This window comes from Bos javanicus, chromosome 1 (genome assembly GCF_032452875.1).
Source record: "Bos javanicus breed banteng chromosome 1, ARS-OSU_banteng_1.0, whole genome shotgun sequence".
Classification (NCBI taxonomy): Eukaryota; Metazoa; Chordata; class Mammalia; order Artiodactyla; family Bovidae; genus Bos; species Bos javanicus.
The window spans coordinates 94,326,336-94,345,623 of NC_083868.1; the positions used below are offsets into that span (position 1 = coordinate 94,326,336).

The 19,288-nt window shown below is 38.0% G+C and overlaps 1 protein-coding gene across 3 annotated transcripts in view; it reads left to right on the plus strand.

Annotated features, from left to right (window-relative positions):
* Positions 1-2,925: 2,925 nt before the first annotated feature.
* The window catches only part of SPATA16 (spermatogenesis associated 16), a 275,661-nt gene continuing 259,298 nt past the window's right edge, over positions 2,926-19,288 (plus strand). For 2 of the 3 annotated variants that reach the window (XM_061415522.1, XM_061415539.1), the window contains exon 1: positions 2,926-3,068. The gene's annotated coding sequence lies outside the window, so the exon portion shown is untranslated. Of the gene's footprint in view, positions 3,069-5,757; positions 5,865-19,288 lie in introns of those variants that run through there. The other variant, XM_061415531.1, reaches the window with a different exon arrangement.

The window sequence follows — 19,288 nt, forward strand, 5'->3', positions numbered from 1 at the left end:
ATTTCTCTATCATTATGGAGCATAAGAGGTGATCTCATGTGTTCTGCATTATTTGGCAACTACAACCTCCTTAGCCCAGTTTTGCAACTCTTCCCTTGAGTCTCAAATTTACAGATACCATGCCTAATAGAACCTCAACTACTTGATTTGTGATGATAAAGGGAAAACTTTCAGCTCAAAACTAGCCAAAGTAGAGGAACTATGTGGGAATATACAGGTTCAAATGTCCTTTCATTAACCTGAGCTAGTCACATATGGACTCAACCTCATTCTCTGAGCTGTAATGTAACAGTAGTGAAATCTGATTTCATGTAGTTACTGCGATGAGGTAATGAAATTGCAATCATCCGTCACAATCCTGTCATCTATAGGAAAGGATGGGGGATTCAAAGGATATTAAAGAACCCTGAAGGCATTTCTATGATAGTCCTGAGATTAGGCCAATCATTGACTTAAGGACCACAATTCATTCATGTTAACCTAAGAGACTCAAGTGCTTAGCTGCTTAAGGCAAGAATACTGGAGTGGGTTGCCAATTCCTTCTCCAGGTGATCTTCCCAATTCAGGGATTAAACTTAGGTCTCCCACATTGCAGGCAGATTCTTTACTATCTGAGCCACCAGGGAAGCCCACTAATGGAGAAACTTGAGGAGATGAGAAAAAATTGTATATATAAATTGTAGTAAGAGACATATGAATTAATAATAAATGTGTAATCAGCCTCTACTGTAATCAAAGGACTGTAAATGTAAACATCAAGGAGAAAATATTTCTCACCTATCAGATTAACAGATTTTTCTTAATTATTTGGGAGACTTAATATAATGGGATACTATCACACATCACTAGCAAGAATATAAATTGACATCATTTGCAGCAGGACACTGGACTTTTAAAAAGTTAATGCTCTTTGACATAGAAATTCCATTTTTAGGAATAATCCTAAAGAGATAACCCACAGATGTACACCAAACAACATGCAAGCGAATACATATGCTTAGGAGATATTGCCTCCCCTTCTTAAAAAACAAACAAACACTCTCTTACACTGTTGGTGGGAATGCAAACTAGTACAGCCACTATGGAGAACAGTGTGGAGATTCCTTAAAAAACTGGAAATAGAACTGCCTTATGACCCAGTAATCCCACTGCTGGGCATACACACTGAGGAAACCAGAAGGGAAAGAGACACGTGTACCCCAATGTTCATCGCAGCACTGTTTATAATAGCCAGGACATGGAAGCAACCTAGATGCCCATCAGCAGATGAATGGATAAGGAAGCTGTGGTACATATACACAATGGAGTATTACTCAGCCATTAAAAAGAATACATTTGAATCAGTTCTAATGAGATGGATAACTGGAACCTATTATACAGAGTGAAGTAAGCCAGAAAGAAAAACACCAATACAGTATACTAACGCATATATATGGAATTTAGAAAGATGGTAACAATAACCCTGTGTACGAGACTGCAAAAGAGACACCGATGTATAGATCAGTCTTATGGACTCTGTGGGAGAGGGAGAGGGTGGGGAGATTTGGGAGAATAGCATTGAAACATGTATAATATCATGTATGAAACGAGTTGCCAGTCCAGGTTCGATGCACGGTACTGGATGCTCGGGGCTGGTGCACTGGGACAACCTGGAGGGAGGGTAGGGGAGGGAAGAGGGAGGAGGGTTCAGGATGGGGAACGTGGGTATACCTGTGGCAGATTCATTTCGATATTTGACAAAACTAATACAATATTGTAAAGTTTAAAAATAAAATAAAACAAAACAAACAAAAAAACCCTATACTTTCAATAAAATTGTGCTATATCCATTATATCCATCCAATAGACTATAAGGCAAAACCCATTTTTTTTAGCACAATGTTAAATGACATGCAAAAATGACTCTGTAGAGTGTTAAGTGAAGAAGACAGGATCTAGACTTGCCATAAATATGGTTAGTATATGGAGTGTACTTTGTAAAAGATAACTATAATCAATAGCAGTATTGAACAGTAAAACAATAAGTGGATTACTTTTATAAAGTTCAAAAATAGGCAAAACTAAACTATGGTGTTAGAAGGCAAGATAATCATTACCTCTGGGGAACAGAAAAGGGATAGTCATTAGGAGCGTCTTCTAGGATGCTAATGTTTTCCTTTTTTTCACTTGGGCGGCAGTTATTCTGGTGGGTTAACTTTGTGATAATTCATTGAACACACCTACAGTTGATTGGCTTTTCTGTAACACATACCATACTTGAATAAAAAATGATATACATTATGTGTTAAACTATAAAGAAAAGCAAGGTAATGTTTGTCATAAAATTTATAATATTGCTGAGGAAAAGGATGCAGTCCTTAGGGGTACACCAGATCAGATCAGATCAGTCCCTCAGTCGTGTCCGACTCTGTGCGACCCCATAGACGGCAGCCCACCAGGCTCCCCGTCCCTGGGATTCTCCAGGGAAGAACACTGGAGTGGGTTGCCATTTCCTTCTCCAATGCATGAAAGTGAAAAGTGAAAGTGAAGTCGCTCAGTCGTGTCCAACTCCCAGCAACCCCATGGACTGCAGCCCACCAGGCTCCTCCATCCATGGGATTCTCCAGGCAAGAGCACTGGAGTGGGGTGCCATTGCCTTCTCCGCTATTTGTGGTAAGGAGAATGCAAAGAAATATACTGAAATGGTCTTAGTATTTCTCTTAAGACTACAGATTATTTTTATGTTACACACATATTTTTGTATTTTCCAAAGTATTTTTTAACGATCACATTACTTTTAGAATCTGAAGGGAGGAGATACAAGCTTATTTTTTACAGTTGGAAAAAATGACAGCAGCCACGCAGGTGTCAAGGGCAGGGCGTGTGGGCGGGGCCACGGGCGGGGGCGGGGCTACGGGCAGAGGGGCGTGGCCGCGCGGAATGTGACGTTTCAAACCTGGGTTTCCGCGAGCACACTGACCAACGTGGCCTCAAATCCGGACGTTTGGACTCGGGTGTGGCCAGATGCGGCAGCTGGAGGAGTTCAGAGCTTCGTCCCTCCCGTGCGGGGTTGAGCCACAACTGCCTAGGTAGGAGAAGATTTAGCTCTGCGCAGTTAAAACTTTTCAGCTTTCCAGGCTGGCTGGGGAGGAAGGGGTCCTTGAGAAGGAAGCTTGAGGAAGTTGGGGAAAGTAGGAGCTCCTTTCGTCCTTCTCACCCTAGGAATGAGGAACGTTTTCTACTGATAACCATAATAAGTAGCCAAGAAATCATTTCCTGCAGGCAGTTAAAGACAAGGAATTCCAAACTGGGTCCCTGTCCTCTACGCGGCACACCCTACAGACCAAGATCTTACTTGGTTTATGAATAACAGACTTTTAATTTTTTATTTTGTTTTGTCTTAACCCGTATTCCTTAATAAAGTGCATGATATGAGCTTATTTATCTCTTGTCAAGCGAAAGAAGATCATTATTTCAGAGTTCAGATTTTATTAAAGACTGTTGTCTCCCTAACTCATGATATTACTGAGGAAATAAAGGCGTCCATTATCACTGAGTATGGTTTTAGGTAGAGAGACAATCTGAGCTCTCTCTTTCTCTAAGACACAGACGATGTCTTCATCTAGGTACTCTAACATCATGCTGCTGCTGCTGCTAAGTCGCTTCAGTCGTGTCCGATTCTGTGCGACCCCATAGACGGAAGCCCATTAGGCTCCCCCGTCCCTGGGATTCTCCATGCAAGAACATTGGAGTGGGTTGCCATTTCCTTCTCCAATGCATGAAAGTGAAAAGTAAAAGTGAAGTCGCTCAGTCGTGTCCGACTCTTCGCGACCCCATGGACTGCAGCCTGCCAGGCTCCTCCGTCCATGGGATTTTCCAGGCAAGAGTACTGGAGTGGGGTGCCAAACATCATACCTGGCATAAAATGTGTGCTCTGAGATAGTTGGTGTATGAGTGACGGAATGAATGGTTGAATGAGTGAATATCTTAAGAATCTGCCGTTCAAAGGTGAGTCAGCATGAGCATTGAAAAACAGCGTCAACCTTGTTTAAAGTTTGCTTTTCACAGTACTTGTCTATAAAATATTTATAAGTTTCAGTAAGAATCTCTTTTTGGAACACCAACAAAATATTTGCCATGTTTAACAAGCCACTAGTTTTAAATGCATAAAAACTTATTTGTAATGATAACTATATTTTAATTCCCTATGATTAAATTTAATGTGCTAATAATGTTATTATACACACAAAGGGCCTTTGGATCTTCTCAGATTTCACCAGTAAGACCTTGGGTGCCATAGAGATGCTATCTTTTAAATATTATTGCAGATTGGATAGACTGTTTTCCTCCAAGCGGAAAAATAAATTAGGACTCAATAATAATATTTTACAGGTTGTTTTTTTTTTTTCCCCTTCATGCGCGACAAAAGCTCAAGAATTTTTTTGTAAAGGGAACTGTAAGGGTAGAAGAGAAAAAAAATGCACTGGAAGTAAGAAAGAGGCCAGAATCCTTCTAATCACCGAACTCTGCATACAGCATATAGTTTTTCTTCATTGTCCTGATTTGAGTAAGGAATGAAATATAGATTATGATATGGGAGACAGGGATATGACTGGAGGCAAGACCGTGTTTTATAGAATTTCAAAGAGGTTTTTAATTTTTCAGCCTCTTTTCAAGTGCACCTAACCTGGTAAGTTGTCATGGCGTGTAACACAAGTGCATAATCAAGATAGAACTGAGATTTTTCTTTGTTCTCAAGGTGGACTTTTCAGTGTGGTACCTTTTCAACCTTGTCCAATCTGTTACTCATAAGTGTTATTATAACCAAATAGCTAAAACTTCCAATCTGGTCATTTTCAAATATATTTCCAAAGAGAAATAATTTTGAAGGCCATTCAGGAAAAATATCCTCTTCTTTTTCCTTGCCACAGTTTGAAATGGAAAATAACTACTTGTTACAGTATCTGCCCTAAATTCATAAAGTTCTTCATCTTTTGAGCAGTGCAACCAGTATGTTGGAAATTAATTACAACCTAAAGGAAAACAACAAATGAACATGAATAATAATTGTTATAATTGTTATATACAGGACCTTAAAAAGGTCTCCAGGCGTAAATACACAGTTTCTTCCTAACAGCAGGACAGTTTTTTCTAATTAAGACACACAATAACTAGAACCACAAATCTCCACATAGAATTTGGCTGCAATTTCTTTTTCTTTGTTTTATGTGATGTATCAGTTGAAAATAGATGAATAGGTAGCCAAACCATGGAGGGCTATGGTAACACAAGCCATACAAACACCAAATGCTCAAGGGCTTTTAAATCCCTTTACATCAGGGAGCCCAGATCATTATCTCTCAACTAGTATAAAATATATTGAGTCATCTTCCTGGAAAGTGACAGTCAAATTGTAACATTTTGCTCCCATGAAAAGACTTGCTGAGTTTTTTTCAGGGGTGTTAATAAAATAAAATATTATAGCAGTCTAGTTTAAAGATCACTGAAGTAGAGACTATAACTTATCACAGCTCTGGCTAGATTTCAAAATATACAAGGTGAATAACCATGAGTGAGGGGTCCAATAGAAAGACCATCTTCCTGTCTAATTTTTTTAAATTGATGAGCAATAATAACAATAAAAATGATGAGAGCAATAGTAAAACAGAATTTTTCAAGCACTTACTATTTACCAGGAAACCTTCTGTTACTCTTTACAACAACCATGAGCTAGATATTGTTATTAACCTTATTTTGTAAATTAGGAAACAGAGCACAATGCCATTACTGATATCAAAATCATTCCAAATACTCCATGGGCTGGGAAAAATAACTATGATGGCAAAGATTCACCTTTACCTCTACATTTTAGAAAACCTGAAGGGGTAAGTTCATTTACATACTATAAGATTTGATATAGATCTATATACACCTAAGTATGTCTATTATGAAATTTTGAGGATTCATATATTTGAATCACTAATATTTCACAAATTTTAGGCAACTTTGAAATGTAACTGAGCTGATTTTATGCAGGATAAGCATTAGAATGTATCCTTTAACCTTAATGAGTAGAAGTTGAAGCTGAAGTCACACTGCAATCTAGAACTGCATGGCAGGTGGAGAATTGATATGGTGCTGAGTAGATCATTTAAAGGGGAATATTTCAGACTAGTATTATCACTGAATAGAAATAAAAATTACCAGTAGAAACCAGAAGTTCTTGATTTCTAAAATTTGCTTAAGTTGTATGTGTGTTTTTCAAGAGTAAGCATTAATACATGGAGTCAAAATTAAGACAGATTAAATTCTCTTTAACAGAGAAAGGGACTTGTCTATAGCTCTGTTTGAGCTGTTGTTTTTAAAATGTAATTGAAAATATTGGTCTTGCTTTTCTTCCGGCACCTTTAGCTGTTACTTATTAGGATAATAGTTGCACATGTTAGTTTAGAAGTTATTGGCACTCAACCTGAGCCTGTGTTTCTCCGCTAGAATAAATTTCCTTAGGAAATTCCAATTCTGGATGTTCATCTGATTTCACATGCATGAATGCTTCAGTGCTCTCCTACCAGTTATCGCTTAAATTCCTATTAGCCAGCATAACTCAAGCAGAAGAATTCAATGCTGTCTCTAAAGATCACCTAAGTTATAGTTTGAGAAGACATTGTATTGTCACCATCCTCTTCCAAAATGCTGTGCATTTAAACTTGTTAGAAATCAGCTCGTTTGTTAAGTTTGAACGAAGGTATAAGGAGCCAAACTATGACTACCACTTCACACTTCTGTTCAATAGACATTTGGAAACCTAGGTTTAAGTTTTAGGGGAAAAAAAATGCAATACTACCACAGCCTCCACAATCAGCCCTCAGCATACATTCCAAAATGTAACATGTCTCTTCTACTTTAGGGAGGTGTATGTTTTGAGCGTCTATGCGATTCCTACTCAGATGATGAGGATAATGTAGGCATAGATGACATCTCAATCTCCTTAAGTACTGGGGACAAAGCTTAATTAAAGACTCTCAAAAGTTCAGACCTCAGTTAATCCCCCCATATTTTATATTCACGAATGTAGTTCACGGTGAAGAGAAAACATCATGTTAAACAGGAGAGCCATTACCAGACTGAGGGGCAAGACGTGATATACATTACAAATCATAGCATCTATTCATTTAAACATTATAACTTGACTGTGTTTGAAGATTCCCTTCAAATGTTGCACATGCTTTCATTGGTCAATTCCATGAATACAGAAAAGGAAGTATGATCTACAATTCATAGAAGCTCTATCTTCTCATGCAGTTGCCATTTCTTCCCATTTTTCTCCCAGAGATTCTGCCTTTCACGGGCCTGCATATTACTCCACCTGTGTCACAGAATTTGTTCAACCAGTACCCACACAAAACTGGTCATCTGGTTTTGGTCTTATTTTCTAATAGTAGATGACTACCAATGTTTTCCACTTATCACTCCATCTCCCTAATTCTCAGTATTTTTCATTCTTCCAAATCTTTCATATCTACAATATACTCTCAAGAATAATGAGATGGAGCTGGGTTATGGGCAGGGAGGAAAATGTAGTTTTAAAATGTCCCTCAGGAACCTGTCTCATCACTTCTTCCTGGCTTGAGATGTGCATACCAGGAGATGTTGCCCTATGCTGGTGTAGATGTTTTAAAGTGAAGGCTGAGGAAAGTTGATTCCATGAATTTTTGTAGCAGAATTCTGGAGTTAGTTCTTGAGGCCCCTTTTCTTTTAAAGTAAGAATGTGAGAATGCAGAGAGGGACTGCAATCAGAGATAACTCAGTAATGATTTAAAACAGCATCTCTGAGTAAATATTTAATAAAATTGAAGCTTGGGTTCTTTTTTGTGCCTATTTCTCCAACTCAAGTAGTTACCCTTAAGAAGACAGAGGAAGAAACTCATCTTCATAGCAATCAGAATGGGAAGGGACCTTGTATCAGTGCCATTCTGGTCCTCCCTGGCCTCTATTGATACAGCCTTCTTTCCACCTTTTTCTTAGGATTGAGTGTGACTGAAGTATGGTTGATCCTGAGGTCACTGATCTAATCATCAGGATATCATCTTTACTAGTTAATATATCTACAGCTGCAGGGAGATTAAGTCATAAAAAAAATCAAGCCTGGGGGGATTTTTTTTCCCCTTACCACAACTAAAGTTTAAAAATTTTTGATAATGAGAGCAAACAACTTTTTCATCCCCATACCATTTGTTCAGGCTCCTCAGGGCCTTCAGAAACACAAGCAGAGAATTTCTTCTCTCTCTTCAACTCTACCCACCATACACACAGACCAATAATTTACAAGCCACTCACATGAACTGCATTTCATTTGTGTGATTTTGCCCTCCTGGAGAGTTCTATAGAAAAACATCTTCTGATTTACCATCAGATTATTTCCATGACTTATAACTTGTATTTTTAAACAATGCAGAGATTGTAGGTGGGGAAGAAGAGAGCATGTGTTTAAGAAAGTCTTAACTCTATTGCCTTGAACATATTAGAGATATTTTAAGTTCCTAGCTAACTCTTATATCTTGATCACCTGCAGGTGTGTTTCTATTGTCTATTTTTTCTTTTGATTTTTTTCTTGGTGTTTGGGGGGCATACTTGGTAATTTTTTATTCAATGTTGAATATTTTGTATGGGAGGCTGTAGAAGATTCACATGATGTATCATCCTCTATAATGAGTTCCTCCCTGCCTTCACTAAGCAGACAACACAGTTGTTCATCTTAATTTAATCAGGAACTGCTATATGTTGAGGCTGGGCTGCAGGCCTGAAAATAGTTTACCTCTAGGTCACTGTGGTTCCCAAGAGTTTCCAGCTGTATATCTGATGTTTCTTCAAAGCCATTTCTCCTGCAGGTCTCACAAGACTGTCAAAACTTTGCATTGCTTTTGAGAGGCCTTCTACTTAGGTCTTTAGTATCTTGCCTCTCCCTTCCCCATACCAAATTGGCAAATGTCCCCCAGATAAAACTGGCTGTAAAAGTCAGCTCATTTTAATGAAGAAGTTGTACTGCATCTATATTTCATTGCCTCCCATCTCTCCAGTACACTCAAACTGATGATTTGGTATTTAATCCTGCTTTTTCACTTGGTCTTGGCAGAAATTCTGTCTGCTACCAAGTCCATCCCACCCATAATGCAGAAGTTATTATGTAACTGAATAATTTGAATGATATATTTTGTCTAGGCTCAAATTGTCAAAATAGTAATTTTAAAGTATCCTTTTTTTTTTTAAGTTTGATATACTTCAGAACTTTCCTCAAAGAAGGTTTTTGATTTCATGGTTCTCTTTTTCTGGGATTGACTAGGAAAATATTAGTCAATGATTAATATACAGTCAGTTTTCAAATATCACACAACTCTGTAAACCTGTCAGTTCAGTTCAGTTCAGTTGCTCAGTTGTGTCCAAGTCTTTGCGACCCCATGAACCTCAGCACACCAGGTCTCCCTGTCCATCACCAACTCCCGGAGTCCACCCAAACCCAGGTCCATTGAATTGGTGATGCCATCCAACCGTCTTATCCTCTGTCGTCCCCTTCTCCTCCTGCCCTCAATCTTTCCCAGCATCAGGGTCTTTTCAGATGAGTCAGCTCTTCGCATCAGGTGGCCAAAGTATTGGAGTTTCAGCTTCAAGATCAGTTCTTCCAATGAACACCCAGGACTGATCTCCGTTCGGATGGACTGGTTGGATCTCCTTGCAGTCCAAGGGACTCTCAAGAGTCTTCTCCAACACCACAATTCAAAAGCATCAATTCTTCTGCACTCAGCTTTCTTTATAGTCCATCTCTCACATCCATACATGACCACTGGAAAAACCATAGCTTTGACCAGATGGACCTTTATTAACAAAGTAATGTCTCTGCTTTTTAATATGCTGTCTAGGTTGGTCATAACTTTCCTTCTAAGGAGTAAGAATCTTTTAATTTCATGGCTGCAGTCACCATCTGCAGTGATTTTGGAGCCCAGAAAAACAAAGTCAGCCACTGTTTCCCCATCTATTTGCCATAAAGTGATGGGACTGGATGCCACGATCTTAGTTTTCTGAATGTTGAGCTTTAAGCCAACTTTTTCACTCTCCTCTCTTACTTTCATCAAGATGCTCTTTAGTTCTTCTTCACTTTCTGCCATAAGGGTGGTGTCATCTGCATATCTGAGGTTATTGATATTTCTCCCAGGAATCTTGATTCCAACTTGTGCTTCCTTCAGCCCAGCATTTCTCATGATGTACTCTGCATATAAGTTAAATAAGTAGGGTGACAATATACAGCCTTAACATACTCCTTTTCCTATTTGGAACCAGTCTGTTCCATGTCCAGTTCTGACGGTAAACCTGTAAATCTTTATTAATGTAATTGAAACATGATTGAACAAATTAAATAATGTATCTCTAAACTATTTGATATCTTCTCTATATTAATTCCAAAATTAATTTCTCATAGACAAATGCATTTCTGCAGAATAAGTATCATAATTTATACTATAAAAAGATTCAGACGAAACCTTCAACTAATAATACCAAAAACTATACAAGTAAGAAATTCCAATTTCTTTTTCTTATTTTTGATGGGCGAAGAAGGGACAGTATAAGAAGATGAGAAGAGAGGCCCAGGGGGTTATCTTTGCTCATTTACCCTCTTTATATATCCCAGAGGAGGGTAGAGGGACACTGCCTATGCCTGGAAATGAGGCTAAGTGCTTCATACCTGGGGACAGAGGTAAGAGAGGATATGTGCCTGGGCAACTTGAGTCAGAGGCAGAGGGGTACTGCCTTTGTTGCTTGTTGCTTTGTGTGTTTCACAGGGAAGCACCAACAGTGAGTAGATCACAGGTTTATAAACTGAGCACACTGGCTTCGAGAAGGGGAACAGTGAAGTCGAATTAAATGAGTCATTTGTGCAAAAATAGATTAAACAAATATATACAAGATCTAAGTAGTTCCATGAAAGTACTTCATACTTGTTTAGCCATTCAGTCACGTTCGACTCTTTTGCGGCCCCGTGAACTGCAGCCCTCCAGGCTCCTCTGTCCATGGGATTTCCCAGGCAAGAATACTGGAGTAGGTTGCCATTTCCTTCTCCAGAGGATCTTCCTGGCCCAGGGATCAAACCCACATCTCTTGCTGGCAGGCAGATTCTTTACCACTGAGCCACAAGGGAAACCACTTCATACTTATCTTTAGTAAAGTATCAAACTAGAACTCTTGCAAAGAATCAGGTAAACTCTACTGGTTGGCTCAGATATATTTATGATGTAAAATGTGTTGGCATGCATAGGAAGGCAGATAAACAGTTCATTTTCTAACCTCCCTCTCTCTCTTCTATGCCAGGTTCTATGGGAAGTACATATAACATTGTACCATTAATCCTTAGGCCAATCATACAAAAAATCTAATGCAATAGTTTCTCAAGTGTTAAAAATAACCTTTTATTTTTCAGTCTCTAAAGGAAAAGACAATTTAGGGATTACTAAACTAAAAAGCACTGTAAATGTATTAGAAAATATTAAATTTACAATAGTCAGAGTTCTATTATATAACATGTTTTGAGATTAGGAGATTTCTGTGTTCACTCTCCACCTGTTTCCACCCTACTCCAAAAAAACAGTTTACAGAGATTTATGATGATCTTAGGTGAAAATAAATATCCAGTTCAACCTCAGGGAAAATAATTTAGGAGCAGTCTCATATTCATGCCTCAGGTTCTCCTTGTGAGGTAAGAGTGGCAGATATTAATTATTCATGCATTACCCTTGGTGCACCCATTTTATGGATCATGCAGTATTTGACTGGTTATATATGATTACAATGAAAGTAGATTAGCTATCCTGCTTGTGATGGATGTTCTCTCATTTTACCAGTTGCTCTCCAGGACACAAAATCCACAGGGAATAAATATCCTGAGATTCAATTTTTATGTAAATATTAGTTGCCAACTTGTTGAAACTGAAGAAGAAAAATGATGTGTGTATGCATCTGTAAACAAAGTTTCACAATGTAAAGCAAAGCATCAACTAGTAAACATTATTAGTATGTTTTATAAATATTATGTTTATAATTTGTTCATGATATAATATATATGTACTGTGTTTAAAACTATAATAGCTACTGTTTGTAGAGAACAGATTATATGTCAGATGATTAATCAGTTTCTAAAAAACATTGCTTTGTTAATCCTTCAATCATCCCTATAAGGAATGAATTGGATGAAAAAACCAAGATCCATCAAAGCAAAGTAACTTATTGAAAGTTTCTTCAGCAAAAAAGAAAGATTTAGGATTTGAGCTCAGATCTCAAGTCTAAAACACAGGTCCTGTCTCCTATGCCATTTTGTCTTACTGAGCTTGGAACACACTATCAGGCAAGTTAGCAGTTTTGAGTTCTTACTTCCAAGCTCCTAGGAAGCACAACCCATTTTATTCATCTTTATAATCCACCCAGGAAAGAGCCCAGTATTTTCACCTGGTAGGAATTCAAGAAGTGTTTGTTGACTAATGGATGTAATGAATGCCTAACAATAATGCATCCATATAAGCTTCTCTTTCAGGAACGTAAGCATATAGACCTTCAAGTGTTTCTTAAGCATCAACACCTAATGCAGACTGTCCTTCTGTCAGACTGCTTCATCAGTGCCAGCCCAAGTACCAATTTAACTGCATCCACATCCAGCATACAAATGCACTGGCTCAATGCCAGCATGGTCACCCAACCACTTGTATCAGACTCCACTGGAGTAGACTGAACTTGGACATACTTAGAGCACCAGCAAAGTAGCATTACCAAAAAAAAATAATAATTTTCTAGGAAAATCTAGCATGTTTTAATATTTCAAAAAAGTAATGATCATAACACTGAAACTTGTTGAACATTTGAAAAAATTATTTAATAGTTTGGTATTGTTTCTCTTAACACTTTTAATTTGGAGTGGGAGAGTCAGAAGGTGGTGCATATACTGTAACCACTTTAACACTTTGGATATTTTGTATTTCTAGTACAATCCTCCTCTGCTTATCAAACATGAAGATTCCTAAGATCACTCCTGACCCAGTATATCAAAATTTGTTGAACCTGGCACCTAAGAGGCCTCAGAAGGTTCTGATTCATGTTAATGTATGATCTCCCATTAAACCATAAACTCCTTGAGAATGGAGGCGATCTCTGCTTCAGCATTGCATCCCAGTGCTGACACAGGTCATGACACAGGGTAGTTGCTTAGTCAATCATGAATGATTGCTGAATGAATGGAATTCTTAAGGTAAATTTTTAGTTATCATTAGTGTATCATCTTACATTGCCTACTTTACGCCACGAGTTTTTGCTTCCAGCGAGTACACTGTGTTTTTAACAAGTTTTGATTATGTTTAAAGTAATGTGAGGTACACCTGAAATCAACACAACATTGTAAATCAACTATAGTCCAGTAGGATATAAAAATTAAAATGTGGCTGTGATGGAACCTAGAATCAGACCCTTTAGACCAATCTCAAGTCCTGCTGTTACCACTAAACAGAGCTGTACCCTCTCTGGCCCTCATCTCTAAAATGTAGAAATTGGAGTAGATGTATCCTATTGTATTCCCCTCCAATGCTTTAAAAAAATCATTTTTCATGTTTAAAAACATTTTTTAAAAAATAATGCAGTATCTGTTATTTAAATTTAAATGTTTTAGTACACTTTTAATTATTGTTTCTTGAAACTATAGGATTTACTTTTTAAAAAAAACACATAAAGTCAAAAAGCACAGACTACACATGTTTGTGTCAGATACTTCAGTAGTGACCAACCCTCTGTCTGAGCATTCTAATAATACTGTGAATCGTGAAGGGAAAAATCACCATGTAGCCATCATCACAGCTAAGATTCATGCACACAAGAATCATCAATGGATGCGATATCAAGAGAGGTAGTTTGATGAAGAACAGAAAAACTGCAGGTTTTAAGTGTCTCCACACAGACTGCTTGTAAGTTGTAACAGTGACATCTTTCTCTGGAGAAACTAGATGACAACTTGACCAGGTGATTAAAATTTTCATCACTGGACTTCCCTGGTGGTCCAGTGGTTAAGAAGCCATCCACCTGCCAATGCAGGAGACGCAGTTTCAATCCCTGGTCTGGGAAGATCCCACATCCCGTTGGAGAATGAAGCCCGTACCATGCACCTCAACTACTGACCCTGCACTCTAGAGCCCTCATGCCACAGCTACAGAAACTCGCGCATCCTACAGACCATGGTCTGCAATAAGAGAAGATCCAGAATGAGAAGCTCGTGCACCACAATGAAGATTAATTCCCACTCACCACAACTAGAGAAAGCCCATGCACAGCCATGAAGACTAAGTGCAGCCAAAAATAATAAATAGATTAATTTTTAAAACTTTAGAAAGATTTGCATCACTAAAGAAAGACAAGTGCATTGTGTGCTTCCAAACGTGGGACCCTGAGAAAGAAGACACATCAGTTTGTGATATAATCTTACTGGGGATGTTTAACCCAAATCTAAATACGTGGAAGTATCTACCGAATCAAGGCAGAGTAAGACTAAAGAGACATGAAAACTATATGCAATACATTATCCTGGACTCCATCTTATACTGGAGGAAAAAGTACTAAAAAGGATGTTATGAAGGCAGTTGACAAAACTGAAATAGGGACTATAGATTAGACAACAGCATAGTATCACTGTTAACAGTCCTGGATTTCATAACTATATTGTGTTACATAAGTGAAATATCCTTGATTCTAAGAAATATGCGCTGAAGTAACAAAGGGTAATGAGACATGATGCATGCAACCTACTCATAAATGACTGTGAAAAAAGTGAATAATATAGATTTACATACATGAATGTGTTTCTCTATAGCTGTCTACACTACACACACACATACACATACATTGGAATTATAAATGTGGGTGAGATATTTAAAATTGGTAAATCTGGGTTAAAGGCAATTGAGAGTTCTTGATATTATTCTTACAACTTATCTATAAATTTACAGTTATTTCCAAACAAGTTAATGGGTTCATTTTAAAAATACATTTGTCATCTCTGAGTGGGTACAACTTTAAAACATATTTGAGAACAGTTAATAATTTAAAGGGTAAGTCAGGATAAGAAATCTTTGTGGTTACTGTTCATTAATTGTGTGACTTTTTGCAAACAAAGCACTAAACCGAGTCACACAATTTCAATATATGTTTCTCCATTTGGAAATTGTAACTGGGATAACCATTTACCTTGTGTATTATGGTGGAGGCAGTGGAGTGAGGTAGAAAGAACCCTGAGAGTTGCAAGATATGATTGAAAGCACTGATTTGCTGTGTGACCATGAGCAGGTCATTTCACCTGCATAAGATTTCATTGTTTTCATCAGATGAGAATATATCGGGAAGCCTCTCCATCTCCACCCTTCTACAATTCTGAGTTATATTTTAAGAAATAGAATGTGAAAGTCTAAGAAGTAAGCACTATAGCAACAGAATTAAAGAGTTGGCCAAAGTTAGGGGGAAAATTTTTTTTTTCTTTATACATCTGTATAGTCTCAGCCTCTTAAGTAAATAGAAACTTGGATTACTTTTACAGAAGGACGGTGCAATGTTTGCAAAGAAAGAGAACTTTCTCTCAGGATGCCAATGAATTTGGCAGGCTGATTGCATTTATGCTTCAAGAAGAAATGTAGCCAAAGGTCTCTGAAGTACATTGAAGCATGACTTGCCTTGCCCTCATATTCCTCCCACACCAAACGAGTTACTTTTTTTTGTTTTTTACAATCAAGTTAGATTAAAGATCTTAGAGAAGTACAGTTGTATTCTTATGGACCACACTTGTAAAGATAGCAAGTTGTATCATTATGACTTCCCCCAAAAGGTCTGATTTTTCTGATGCTTTTGGTTCTGAATGAGCCACACTTCATGTCAACAAAGAACCAGGGAAATTATTTATCCCCTAACAAAGACTAAAATAAAAGAGACCAGGGTAGGCACATCATAAATATTGTTGACTTAGAGAAGAAAACAATAAAAATAGAAGGAAAAGAAAAGAAAGACAGGACCAGGATGCCACAGTGTCTAGAGAAACTCTCCATAATGAAGTCAATTTGTAAAAGCTAGCTTATATTTAGGGGCCTGCGTGCTAAGTCGCTTCTGTTGTGTCCCACTCTTTGTGACCATCTGGACTATAGCCTGCCAGGCTCCTCTGTCCATGGGATTCTGCAGGCAAGAATACTGGAGGCAAGGGTACTACCATACCCTCCTCCAGGGGATCTTCCCAACCCAGGGATCAAACCTGCATCTCTTGCATCTCCTGCACTGGCAGGTGGATTCTTTACCACTAACGCCACCTGACTTTCAACTAACTGTCTAAGCTTCTGTAATATGGTACAGCAGGAATAAAAAGAACATAACTCTGAATTTGTCAATAATGTACAGTAAGATACAATCATCTGTTTGTCCAGTCAACAAATATTTATTGTGTATTCTGTGTCAGGCTCTGAATATGAGGCAGTGAATTAGGCATACAAGGTTCATTGTCTCAGGGAGCTTATATTCTGGTGTGAAAAGGTAGATTTAAATGAAACATATACATAGACTAATATATATGAGTAAATATATCTGTGATAAGTGGTATGGTTAGGTTTAAAAATATATGACTGGGTTAGACTAGGCTAAGTCACTTAATCATGTCCGACTCTTTGCAACCCCATGGACTGTAGACTGCCAGGTTCTGTCCATGGGGTTCTCCAATATGACTGGGGGAGTTGCTTTTAATTAATTAGAGAAGATTTCTTTAGGAACAGACATTTAAGCTATAATCTGAATAATGTGAAAAACACAATGAAGAAAACGCTCATAGACCAACTAGTGCAAAGGCTCCAAGGTGGGAATGAACTAGTTAAAATAGCAGAACAAAATAAAAGCCAAGTGTCTGAAACAAAGTAGACAAAGCAGGAAATGCATGATGAATTTTCAGGTATAAGAGGTTTTTATTCTATTCTAGGTATTGTGGGCAGCCATTTAAAGATTTAAAGCAAGAATATGGTGGGATCTGATTTTCATTTAGGAGGATGACTTGGCTGCTGTGTGCGAGAGAACAATTTCAATAATCTAGGCAAGAAATTATGGGGTTGGAAAGCATCATCATGGGTATGGATAGAGGTGGACCTTTGAAAGAAAAAGTCAGTAGGACCTCATGATGGATTGGACAATGGAGTTAAGTAAAAGAAAGGAAGGAAAGAAAACTCATAAGGTTCTGTTCTGACCAATGGATGTGGGGGCTTATACTGGAATGGGGAAGACTGTGTGATGGGTAACTGAAGATGAGATTTAAGAGACTTGTTTTGGGCTTTTAAGTTTTAAGATGCATATTAGGCAATCCAAGTAGAGGTGTCACATGGTGAGGTATACAGTTTTGAATTCCTGGGAGTGTTCTAAGACCTAGAGTTGTAACACTGGGAGTTACGATGGTATTTGAAGCAACAGGATTAGACAAGATCACCTAACCAGACAATGCAGATGGAGAAAAAAAGCAGCTCCAGCTGTCGGGTGTAACAGAAGAGGAAGGGCTAACCTAGGAGATTAAGAATGAGTGGTCAGTGAAGTAATAGGAAAATAAGAACTGCAAGGTGCCATAGAAGGGGAGATGATGATGTTCCACTGATGAGAGTGTCACCAGTTAAGAATACTGCCAACAGGTCTGGCAGATGAGATACTTGGCAACGTGAAAGTCACTGATGACCTTTGTCAGAGCAGTCTTAATGGAGTAGGAAAGAGTGAAGTCTGCAGAGATTGGATTAGGGAAGAAAATTTGTTATGAAAAAGTGGAGACAGAGAATATAAAAAACTCTTTTCAGTCCTTTTGCAGTGGAGGGGAGCAGCAGTATGGGATGGCAGCAGGAAGGAGATGTGGAGGCAAGAAAGTTTGCTTGCTTTTCCTTAAAGGGTAGCTAGATCTGTGTGCGTATTAATGGATTAAGCAAGAGAGGAAGTGACGATTGCAGAAGCACAGTGGTTGAGAGGTTTGGAGACACGGGATTGAGACAAAAGTGTTTAACCTTTGAAAGAGTGGAGGCGTGTTTAAGGAGGCCGCATGTGGAATTGCCTCACTTCTTCTCTTATGTGCCATTACATCAATTATCTCATTTGATTCTCACATGATTCTCCTGTATCCAATCATTCCCATTTCTGGAGGAGGAAAATAATGTTTAGAGAGGTTGGATAGTTTCTCCTAGAACACACAGTTTATAAATAATATATCTAGAATTCAAACTTTTTGTGCAACTCCAAATTGGATGCTCTTTCCACGGTGTAATGCCACGAACAATAAAGGCACCTTTCTAATGGTCTCTGATGCAACACAGCAGATGTTCACAGTGTACCAGGTACAAAGAAACACAGTTGCTTTGATGCCATTATTACCATTTGGTGACTCTGTGATCAGCAAATGGTTTGTCAATTTAAAGTCTGGAATCCCCCACTCATATGGAAGTGTAGTGCCCACATTATGTTTTAAGAATTTAACGACTTCTGGAATAAAACAGGACCATACATATACTTGCAACTAATGATCTTATTAAAAATGTCTAATGTCTTTCTCAACAAATCTGCTTCATATACTTGTTAGCCATAAATTGCCAATTAATTCTTTTTCCATTTAATAGAAAGTCCACCCAATAAAACAGTGGAATACCTTGTTACTAAATTTTGAAAAAAATGTTTTTTAAAGTAGAAAGAGTATAAATCCCAATCAATGGTGGTGAAATGCAGAGGAATTTATTATCCTGTGGTTCAAAAGTCATGGAATTTGACATCAAATGTCCCAAGTTTAAGTTTTAGGTCTAAATTATCTTGGTGATCCCTCAAGTTGTTTAGTCACTTACTTTCCTCATTAGTAAAATAAAGGTAATAATATTTATGCAAAAAAGTTGTTGTGAGAACAAATGGAATAATCCAGTGAGATAACCTTGTACACTGGGAGTACCTGTTGGCTGCTATTATTATTCAGATAACACTACACAGTATGTTTTATTTTGTGTTTCTTAATAAGCATCATGAGCCCAATTCATTCTCCCTTCCGATAATGCTGAACTATTCCTTATGATTACTTGGATAAAAGAGAAGAAAAATTGCCTGTATAGGAACACCTCTCATTCTGCCTCTTCCAAAACCAAATCTCTTCAACTGCATCAGTCTCCTGTTCCCACAGAAGCATGTTCATTATACCATACTACCGTACTACTCACCTCACCTATGCGCTCCTTTCAGTGACAAAAGTGTATGGAGGACCTAT